At 43.2% G+C, this 9,625-nt stretch overlaps 1 long non-coding RNA gene across 1 annotated transcript; it reads left to right on the top strand.

Annotated features, from left to right (window-relative positions):
• The first annotated feature begins 777 nt into the window (after positions 1 to 777).
• Positions 778 to 2,971, top strand: LOC147104423 (uncharacterized). The gene is made up of 3 exons (XR_015072393.1): positions 778 to 868; positions 1,147 to 1,239; positions 2,299 to 2,971. It is a non-coding gene; the product is annotated as an uncharacterized LOC147104423 (long non-coding RNA).
• The last annotated feature ends 6,654 nt before the right edge of the window (positions 2,972 to 9,625 follow it).

The following is a 9,625-nucleotide window of genomic DNA, read 5'->3' as shown; positions in this document are numbered from 1 at the left end:
TATTCAAGCTTAGCATGCTTGTTTGAGATCCAACCTTCTCACCCTCTAATTGAATATGGAATTCAACCATGTTATGGTCACTCATTCCAAGGGGATCCTTTACTAGGACATTTTTAATTAATCCTGTCTCGAGAAAACAGAAGTTTCCCCGCATGCTGTGGAGTTTTAAGTCCACAGCATGCATACTTTTTTTACAGTGGTATCCCCACCTGGAAGTCAGCCTGATTGACAGGCTTGGCTTCCAGTCGGGCGGGGAGCAGTCCAGAGTAGGCTGCAGCCCCGGGCAAGGAGCCTGCAGCTGCTAATGGGAGGGGGGTCTGATCTCCGACCCGGGGGTGGGAGTCCGATCACAAACCCAGGGTGGTGGGGGGGGTCTGATCCAAGCTTCGGGGGGCTGGGGGGAAGCACTCCTGCTCCTCTTGGCCCACAAGCAGTGCTGTGAAGGCAGTTACTTTCTCCCCGAAGCTGTCTTCGCCTCCCTTGAGCTGCCAGGTTTCCCGAGGCCTGGGAAATGCAGCTGGCCACGATTAAACCTTTAAAACAGGTTACTTCTGAGGCTGCCAGCTCAGTAAAATATTTAAATGACCAACCCGCTTCCTGGGAGTGGGTTGGCTGCCCACCCCTTGTCTCATCTCTGTTAAACCCGGAAGTGGGCGGGTTAAAGGCGGGTTGGGTTTGAGATTTTTAAAACTTTAACATCTCACCCAACCCCAACCCAGCCATTTTTGGGGGTTGAAATTCACCCCGTTAACTCTGCTTCTCTCTCCACAGATGCTGCCTGACCTGCTGTGTATTTCCAGCATTTTCTACTCAATGTAACCCAGCTGAGTTTAACTGCCCAGCCACCCACTTGGCTTCCACCAGGCGGGTAAGGTTAAAATCACCCCCCAAATCTGGCTTGAAAAATGTACTCACTTTTGGTGCTGTTTCAAATCTTTTCACTAATTTGTTTTGGAGGGTAGATATATTCTGACCTGCGCTAAACAATTCTTCAGCAGTTCCACTGGTATTGTTCCAAAATTTAGTTGGTTCTGTTTTTTATTTGGATTGTTAAGTCGTGCAAAAATGTAGCCCAGAGTCTCTCTCGGTGATTGTGTAGATTTAAAAAAATATTTAGAAATATTTGTATTTTTTTGTGTTTGGCAGAGAGGAAAGAAGCAAAATGGGACAACGAGTCGAGATACAGGCCCGTAATTTCCAGTCAGCGGTGAAGCAAAGGCGTCTGCCGCTGGTCCTGAAGTAAGCTGCCCACAAAGATCTCGCGATCTCTGTGGCGAGAAGTTCATCTTTTCCGACGTTCGGTTGAAATCAGTGCAAGTTAATGGGGAATCCCTAGTGCGAGCTACTGTGAGGTCAACAGCTGTGAGGACATAAGCAGCCAATCACAATGCTGAATTCTCACAGTCTGGAAACCAGGGAGTGAGGAAGCTCTTTTTATTCTGACTTTTTAAAAATGCATCGGAGAGCAAACCAAAGATTGGGGCTCTCACATGGGGAAAAGGTAAACCTGAAATATATATGAACAAACTTATTAAAAAAATTGAAATAAAAAAAGTTTCTTATAAAGTTTAATTTTTATTAGAATGGATAAATTTGATGCTTCACAAAATTAAAACTAATTTTTCAGGGCCATAACATTTATTTAGCAGTCAATACAGTGTTAAAACCCCAGTTACACCAAATTCGAAAGGGTTTAACTTTTAATGGGGTATTTAACAGCTATATTACTGTGGAAAAGCTGAAGTTTTCATCAGTTTCCCTGATTTCCCTGATTACACTGATTGGGGGTGGGGGAGGGGGGGATGGTGTGGGTGGGCGGGGGGGGGTGGGGTGGGTTGAGGGCACAGCGCAGCCTGTGTCTGAGCAATGAATAACTGACCACAACTTCCAGATTTCCGTGTTAGGATGCGCATGCACTAGATCCTGAAGTTGCGGTCAGCTTCAAAGGGTAATAACAGCGAACGCTGTTTGTTTGCTGTTATTACCCACTGCAAATTCCAGGCCACAATCTCCATGTTCAGCTGAGAAAGGTAAACAGACCCGAATCTCAGAAGACTCACAAGAATTACTCAGATTTCAAGCAATCGTGACATTATCAAGTCTTTACATTTATATAAAACTGATTAGAAATCAATTTGAAATCCAAGAACTTCATCAAAGAAATTTAGTTACAAGCTAAAAACAAAGAACCTCAAGACTTTTTATTCGGGAAACCTAGGTTGGAAAAGTTTGGGAGGGAAGACGATGAAACAATAAATATTGGTCAGCTAATGCCAAGCTTATTTTTACCCCTTGAAGATTGTAGGAGGAAGGAACAATTGGGAAAGACAAGGAATTCAACAGTTCTGAGATCTGGGAAAGAACAATTAAAGTAAGAAATCAATGATTCTTGATTTCAACACAATGAGGATGTGGGGAAGAAAAGGAATGTATCAGTGACTCCTGGCTGTAAAATAATGTCTTTCTTATCAAGACTGCAGTCACTGGAAACCCTGAATGATGGGTAATGAGAGGCTGATGGGAGCTAGAAGATCGCAACCTTCCTCAGCACTCAGCACCAATCTCTTGGAAAACACATCACCTGGCTCCAAGCCAGTTGCACTTTTGACTTCGTCTGCGGAGGTCACGTTTTTACCCTGTAGACCTTTTATTATTTTTGTAGTGGGAAGGTTTCAATTTATTAATCATGTAATGGTTACCTTCATTGGAAAGGGTTTGTAATTTACTCCATCTGCACTTCTATTTCTAGTTTTGACAGAGGTTTCATCAGTAGATGGGATCTGAATCACTTCTGCCATCAGATTCATATCTTCTTACCCTCCCCAAGGTCCAGACGAAATCCCACAGGACATTGTTTGGCTATGTAACACAAAATATGCTGCAAAGATCTGGCAAAACTTTCCATGGTTATATTGATGCATGCCAACAAGCATTTGAAACACATCTTGAAGATGCCAAAAGATATCTAAATCAAAAGGTGAGGAAAATGGTGCTTTATTATATCTCTGTAGGTATGTGTCCAGGAATCAGTCACCTTTGCTGCCAATGTTCCTTGAAATATAAAGGCAGAAAACAGGTATTTGGCTTATTATAGCTTATAAAATGGATTTAAGAGCCAAACTATCTCTTTCCCACATGTGCCAATCACAAGAGCCTTGTGTTTTTTCAGCCAAAGTAAAATTGGCACTAATATAACAGTCATGTTCAGACTTAACTTTTTGCAGCACATTTTGCTTGACGTGGCTTCTGAAGGTTGAGCAAATGGAACCTTTCTCTAATTGCAGAAAATAGCTTGACTTGCCAAAGGTGGGCAATAATGCATAATGAATAGCCCTAAGGACATATCAGAAGCATTCACTGCACAAAAAAATGTACTTTGTGTGCTGCTGCTGCAGAATAGTTATAGGAGAGCAGATTTGGCTGCTCGCTCTGCCAATGACAAAGACTTAGGTTATATACTTGGATGTTGATGTTGGCCTGATAGTCACTGAGCTCATACTGGGAGATTGTAAAGTACCAACAGCCTGAGAAGAAGGTGCTGATTTCACCTTCTACAGCACCATCTGTATATGGGGATATATTTTGATTTCAGGTCCCATTTAATTCCTAGCAGTAATCAAGTATATGTCAGTGGTCTAAATCTCTTAGTTTTTGTCTCTTGCTTTTATGCTACATTACTAAAATACTTAGGGTGATTTTTCAGAACATTGTTAAGACTGTTATTTGTTGCCTACATGTTCCCTACATTGTTTTTTTTTCCAGTGTTAGATTTATGAACTCATGTTTTACCGGCATTTTCACTAGGATATCGCAGGTATAAAGCTTTCAAATGCTGTTAAAGGAAAGTTGCTCTCACTTGTCTTTGAACACTCTAACCCCGATTTTAACTTGGAGCAGGCTTTGGATGGCAGAGACAGGATGCCCCAGCCCATCCAAATTAAAATGTTTTATTTGTTTTTATGGGATGTGGGCGTCGCTGGCAATGCCAGCACTTATTGCCCATCCCTAGTTGCCCTTGAGAAGGTGGTGGTGAGCCGCCTTCTTGAACTGCTGCAGTCCATGTGGTGATGGTACTCCCACACTGCTGTTAGGGAGGGAGTTCCAGGATTTTGACCCAGCGACGATGAAGGATCGGCGATATACTTCTAAGTCAGGATGGTGTGTGACTTGGAGGGGAACTTGGAGGTGGTGGTGTTCCAATGTGCCTGCTGCCCTTGTCCTTCTAGGTGGAAGAGGTCGAGGGTTTGGGAGGTGCTGCCGAAGAAGCCTTCCAAAGAAAGTAAATTTTGGGAGAGTCTCGTGGGAGGGAACAGGTGAGCCCATGCGGGGGAAGAACTAAATGTTCCTTGTAGGGCCCAAAGAAGCACTTCTGCTCCTCCTGGCCCCACAAAGAAAGTAAAACACTTTTATTAAATGGCCTCTTTTGTTCCTGGATCCTTTTCCAACTGTCTTCAACTGGTGAAAAAACCACAGTGGCTTCCCTGATGAGGCCAGAGATAAAATGGCATCTGGGTCCAATGGCATCAATGGACCCTGATCTGCATTTTAAAGAAGGACCCCACCAGCTTCTACTGCTGCCTGATCAGAAGAGCAGGTTAAAATTGAAGACTTCGTGGTCCATGCGGGACATTAGTAGGTAAGTCACTTGGCAGATTTTAACTGCCCACATGCATAGTTGCCGCCAGACCGGTAGGGATAAAATTACCTCTGGTGTCTCTTGAGAATGCCTTCCTAAGCAAATACTAAATATTTGCACTATATATTTAAACGCATAAATGTAGTGCAAAAAAAACTGTAAACAGAGGGCAGAAATACTTGACAGTGTCAAAACATTAGGAAATTAAAATACTTCTACTTTTAAAACTGAAATCTATGCAAAAGGTAAGAGAACAAATAGAAGTAAAAAAGCTGCAAATGCTGTAAATCTGAAACAAAAATAGAAATTGCCAATCAGCATCGGAAGAGAGGAGAAGGCGGATTCCCATTTTGGATCGTGCCTTTGTCTGTCTTCAGTTGTGACTTTAGACTGATGAGTCTGGGGTTTCAAAGTATTTTGTTGGCGTTAGTAAAAAAAAACTAATATGATGGACTAAACACAGGTGGCTTCTTATTTAAGCTTATGTATTGAGCTGGATTCAAAGAGCAAATTCTGATTTGGAATAGGTATTCAAACTACCATACCTTTCTCAATTTCTGTGCATAAAATATGGTGTACGTTAATGCATGGCTGCTAACGCGATTATGTTTTATTTGTCATGGCTTTCTTCTTTCTTTATTATTGAGGCGGTTCCATATTTATCTGAACAGTTTAAGGGGGGAAAAAAGGTCAAAGTATTCTGACTAAATGGATCATGTTCATCTAATATTTTTACAACCAGAGCCTTGAGAATATGTTTTCAATATCCACTCGTCGCTCTATGTTAGTGTTTTACCAAGCAGCTCACTGCAGGGGTCTTGACCTCTTCTGTCTCCCAGGGAAGGGTCAAGCTTTGTCAGAAGACTGGAAGCCGCTGGTTGTGTGACATGATAGGATAGCGCCTGTTCCTCCCTGCATCTGTAATACGGTTAGCCTTTTAGAAAGAGTTACATTGGTCATACCCAGCAACAGATTACATTACTGCTTGTATGATCAAAATGTAACAAATGGGTAGGAGGAACACAAATGACAGCAAATCAATGTTGAAGCAGATATGTTTTGAATCATTCCTTAGATCTGTCTACTAAGGAGGGAATATTTCATTTCTCAATTTGAGTTTGTGTCGCCTCAGCCCATAACAGTCATGAGTTTAGTGTAGAATACCTGTCTCTTTGGATATTGAAATCAAAACTGTGTAGCGTGCTTAAAGGTCTCCCCACCTCCTAGGCTCCAGATTTTAATGTCCCTTTGTTCTGCAGGGGACAGACATGGACAAGGCAATTGGGAATCAGATGTGATTTAATTAACTTCTTTGAAATGAAATTAAAGACACTGGATATGGTGATATTGCAGACCTTTTGTGTTGAGGTTTTTCATTCCCATTTGCTGTCTCCTCATCATCTCTTGTTACATAGCCTTACAGTCACGGCAGATGCTTGGTGCATTGCCTGATAGGTTTGTGTGCAGCAGACTGCATTTGGCACATTTCTGTTTGTTTTTAAATCTTGCATGGTTTACTTCTTTGCTGATTTATAATTCATTGTAACTTAAGTGCTGCCTTTGCAAAGTCAGCCTCTGCTCTTTAAACTTGTAGTGCTGTGGTTAGATCTGCTGCTAATGCCTAAACAGATCTGATGGCCAATGCATGATTTGTTAAATAATCCACAAGCACTTTGCGGATGACATTTCTTGACTTGCTTTGCGGTGTGTTTCACTTTCCCTCTGTGCTAATTGCAGACACACAGAGCTTGCTGCTAGGGAGAAGTGATATGTTTGCTCTCAAACACCTCTCATATTTCAGTGGAAGGAAATAAAGATTGTTTGGCTTTGTTAGCTTGAGAATTTGGAACTCGTGTGCAAAGAAAAATTTCAGGATCTCTAAAATGAGAGAGGATTAGAAAAGTGAAACTATAATTTAGACCTTTTTCTATTCAAAACCCACGAATGGTTACTTCTTTGGAAGTGCCCACACTATTATTATAAATAAATATCTCCGGGAGCTACAGATACCAATATTAGTTTCAGTATTCTGCAATCACGCTTTTGCCTGGTGTTTAAGTAGAGTACGTTAAACATTGATGACTTCTACAGTTCTGTGCTGCACGTTTCTGAGGTGTTTGTTTGCTGGAGTCGCCGGGATCTTTGATGTCTGCGGTCTGTAATCGAGAATGGAACTAAGGATAATTTGGTTTTGCCCCAGAAGATTTGTGTTATCACTGCTGGATAAACATGAATTCATTCTGGTCGTAATTGTGGACTTTAACTTCTGGAAAGCATAAGTAATAACAACTTCAAAAAAAAAAATGACCGTGAGGGAAACTTGACAGAATTCTGTTAGTGTTTGAGTGAGCATACTTTACATCGTGTCAGTGAGACGAACCATCTGGTTTATTCACAGTTTGCAATGTACGTGTACGTGTACGTGCCCCCATTCCCTTGCAAACACAATCCTCTCCCCTTCAATTTTCAACCTGCTCAGAAGACATTCCGACTGTTTTGTGAGTAAATCTGTGCAGTCTGAGCCACCGCAGTTAACAGGCAGCAGTAGAGCTTCATTCCTTTGCTACTGTTTGCTAATTAGAGAAGCTGCAGCCACTTCAGATTCCACTTGTTAACAGGAAGGAATGCAAAGAAAAGTAACATAAGGAAGCAAAAGAAAATGGAGGGGAGGGCTGGCGGGTTAGGAAGGGAAGTAAAGGGCAGGAGAAGAGAACTGCAACAGGTGGAAGACATATAAAAAAAATTCCTGGAGGAAATAATGAAGGACAAGCGGCTGAATGAAAAAGAAAGGATTGTGGAAAGTCAGAAAAATGAGTGGTAGAAAGAAATAAAGGTGTGGAAAAAAGACAAAGAAACGAGTGATACAAACTACATATGGACAAGGTAATGGAAGGAAGAAAGTACTTCCAGAAAGGTTAAAGCAGAATATGCAAAGGGCACTCCATACAGTTAGGTGTTGATCAACTCCATTGCCAGAACACACTTAACACTGGTTGCATATTTAAATATATGTTTTAAAGTTAGAGTTTTTAATTGAAATAAGCCTTTTAACTTTCTGTCTGTCTATCTTTAGTCTTGCATCTGTGTGTCTTTGTCTGATTTAGTTTTGTTAAAATCCTTGGGGCCTGCTGATTGGCTTGCACTAACCATTCAGTATGATCAGACCGGCAGTTAGTCAGGACAGTCGATACAACAGCTATAACAACGAGATGCCCATGTTTGATCCCACACCAGCATAAATGCTCCTGCCAACATTCAACCGGGGGGGAATATTTCGGGGGGTCAGCAGGCATGTTTGGTGGTGGGTTGGCTGGGAAAATGTTTGCTTTTTTTGACAGCGGCTAGGGAACCCGCTGTTACCCCGCCTCCACGCTAGTCTCCCAGATGTCGGGTCTGTTCGCGCTGAACAGACCCGACACCAATGGCAGGGGAGGCACTTTAGATTATGATGAAGAGCTTGTTATTAAGGCACTTAAAAACTATTTTAAGCTCACTTTTAGATCTTAAGAGTTCGCCAGTGGCTTCCCCGCTGCTCGGGGATCAGGTCAGGTAAGGAAGTTGGGTGTTGTGTCATCATGTGATGTTTCTTAACTTGACAACTGCAAATGGTCTATAAAAGGTCCCATTCACAGCTGTTCACTTTCCAAGGTTAGAAGCTGTTGCTTACTGCATTTTGAAGACAGATTGAGCTTTATGCAGCTTGCAAGTGTTTGGAGCAAACTCTCTATCCAGTGTCACCTCATTGGAACAACCTCTCTCACCATTGACAGATCGCTTCTGTTATCTCAATTCAGCTGCCATCTATTCCATCAGCATTGGTGCCCTGAAAAAAATCTCACCTTTGGTCCTCAGAATCTGACCACAATCAGCCCCAACATCAGCAGCACCAGGCACACCAGAAGCACCAACAACAACACTAACCTTCTCTGCAATCAGCTGGTGCTGCACAGGGCATCAGCACCCGACCACATTGCTGCCTTGGAGGCCAGGGACGGCCTCACCATAGCCAGATTTACTTTACTTGATGCTGTACACCCTGGCTGCCACATGATGCACCAGGTTGGCACCACCTCACACCAACACCATAAAGCACCCCTACAATGCCCAAGCCATTCCTTTCACACTCATCACCATTGCGGGGGGTACTGTTATATCTCACCATTCACTGCAACTCACTAAGCCACTTCCAAAGGTGTACACAAATCTCTCCAAGAATGCAAAGTGTTGAAAATAAACATTAACAGAAACTTCACATGAACATTGGTTAAAACACCCAAGTGCCTACCCTTGTGTGTTGTTAGTTGGTATGATTGGACTAGGATGAGGGTGAGTGTGAGGGGTGGCTAGTGAGATGGGGAAGTGATAATGTAGATAGAGAGGGATGGGTGGAGGTGCAAGGTAAGTTGGTATGGGTAAGGAGTAGGGTAGGGAAGGCAGAGTGATGGGGGAGTGCTGAGTGGCACAGCAGGATGAGGTTGAGTGTGGATTTGCAGTAACGTTTTGTGATCTGCTGAGATAATTGAAAGGTTTGCGTTACTGAAGCCTGGTCCTCCTGACGACATCCCTGCTTGTGTCCTCCTGTGCAATGTGCAACCAGGCTGTGTTGATCTCCTGGGGCGGTCTCTTCCACCCATTGGAAGGGAAGAGGACCTCCCTGCGGCTGTGACTCCCTCCATAAGCATATGGAGGGAGTCATGGGAGAGCCTGGGTGCAGCCGTGCATCTTTGTGCAGTGTTTGCAGCACCTCAATGCTGTAGAACACTGACAGCACAACTGTCAAAATTAATTTGTGCATGGTCCCATTAGTGATCAAGTGTCGTCATCAGACCCTCTTCCTTCAATTGGCCTGGAAATGCGCTGGGCGGGCTCAACAAGCCCAATCAGCATAAGATCACTCTACAGAGCGGGATGGAGCCAGCAGCGGGGTCGCACCCCACCACCAACCCCAGCTGCACCGGGCCCGCCGAGGTAGGGGAAATCGTGGCACTG

This window comes from Somniosus microcephalus, chromosome 19 (genome assembly GCF_052327205.1).
Source record: "Somniosus microcephalus isolate GS21.2 chromosome 19, FLI_Smic_1.0, whole genome shotgun sequence".
Lineage (NCBI taxonomy): Eukaryota > Metazoa > Chordata > Chondrichthyes > Squaliformes > Somniosidae > Somniosus > Somniosus microcephalus.
The sequence above is the reverse complement of the archived record's forward strand: the minus strand, read 5'-3'. Positions and strand labels throughout refer to the sequence as shown.